A 1,982-nucleotide genomic window follows, 5' to 3' on the forward strand; every position below is an offset into this window, starting at 1 on the left:
TCAAAAATATTTTGTGTTTCTTGTTTGAGTTTTGTGTTAATTTTTAAGTTTGGTGTCAATTGCATGCTTTTAAAATTTTTCTTGCATTTTTCGAAAATCTCATGCATTCATAGTGTTCTTCATGATCTTCAAGTTGTTCTTGACAAGTCTTCTTGTTTGATCTTGATGATTTCTTGTTTTGTGTCTTTTCTTATTTTTCAAGTGCATTTTTGCATTCATATTTTTCATGCATTAAAAATTTCTAAGTTTGGTGTCTTGCATGTTTTATTTGCATCAAAAATTTTTCAAAATTATGTTCTTGATGTTCATCATGATCTTCATAATGTTCTTGGTGTTCATCTTGACATTCATAGCATTCTTGCATGCATACATTGTTTTGATCTAAAAATTTCATGCATTGAGTATTTTTGTTGTTTTTCTCTTTCATAATTCAAAATTCAAAAATAAAAAAAATATCTTTTCCTCATTTTTCTCCAAATTTTCGAAATTTTGGGATTGACTTGGTCAAAAAATTTTCAAAATTAGTTGTTTCTTACAAGTCAAGTTAAAATTTCAATTTTAAAAATCTTATCTTTTCAAAATCTTTTTCAAAAATCGTATCTTTTTTATTTTTTATATAATTTTCAAAAATTTCAAAATTATTTTTCAAAATACTTTCAAAAATCTTTTTCTTATCTTTATATCTAATTTTCGAAAATTAGCTAACAATTAATGTGATTGGTTCAAAAATTTGAAGTTTGTTACTTTCTTGTTAAGAAAGGTTCAATCTTTAAATTCTAGAATCTTATCTTGTAGTTTCTTGTTAGTTAAGTATTTTTTAAAATTAAATCTTTTTCAAAATATCTTTTTCAAATATATCTTTTTATCTTTTTATCTTATCTTTTTCAAAAATTTTATCTTTTTCAAAATTTGATTTCAAAATATCTTATCTAACTTCTTATCTTCTTATCTTTTTTCAAATTTTGATTTCAAATCTTTTTCAATCAACTAACTAACTTTTTGTTTGTTTCTTATCTTTTTCAAAACCATCTAACTACTTCTCCCTCTCTAATTTTCGAAAATTCTCCCTCTCTTTTTCAAAAATTCTTTTTATTTTAATTTTAATTATATTTTATCTCTAATTTTCAAAAATACTAACCCCTTTTTCAAAAATTATTTTCGAAAATTTTCTTCTCTTTTCTTCTTCTATTTTAATTATTTAATTACTAACACTTCTCTTCACCCCTCCTCATCCAAAAATCCGAATCTCCTTCTTCATTCTTCTACCTCTTTCTTCTTCTACTAACATAAGGGAATCTCTATACTGTGACATAGAGTATTCCTTTTTCTTTTCTTGTTTTCTTCTCTTTCTTATGAGCAGGAACAAGGATAAAGGCACTCTTGTTGAAGTTGATCCAGAACCTGAAAGGACTCTGAAGAGAAAATTAAGAGAAGCTAAATTACAACAATCCAAAAATAACCTTTCAGAAATTTTCGAACAAGAGAAGGATATGGCAGCCGAAAATAATAATAATAATAATGCAAGGAGAATGCTTGGTGACTTCACAAAGCCAACGTCCAAGTTTGATGGAAGAAGCATCTCCATTTCTGCCATTGGATGCCAACGTCCAAGTTTGATGGAAGAAGCATCTCCATTCCTGCCATTGGAGCCAATAACTTTGAGCTTAAGCCTCAACTAGTTGCATTAATGCAACAAAACTGCAAGTTTTATGGGCTTCCATCTGAAGATCCCTATCAGTTTCTAACTGAGTTCTTGCAAGTCTGTGATACTGTAAAGACGAATGGAGTTAATCCTGAAGTCTACAGACTCATGCTTTTCCCTTTTGCTGTAAGAGACAGAGCTAAGAATATGGTTGGATTCACAACCTGAAGATAGCCTGGACTCCTGGGATAAGCTGGTCACTGCCTTCTTGGATAAATTCTTTCCTCCTCAAAAGCTGAGCAAGCTGAGAGTGGATGTTAAAACCTTCAAACAAAAAGAT

Source organism: Arachis duranensis, chromosome 10 (genome assembly GCF_000817695.3).
Source record: "Arachis duranensis cultivar V14167 chromosome 10, aradu.V14167.gnm2.J7QH, whole genome shotgun sequence".
Classification (NCBI taxonomy): domain Eukaryota; kingdom Viridiplantae; phylum Streptophyta; class Magnoliopsida; order Fabales; family Fabaceae; genus Arachis; species Arachis duranensis.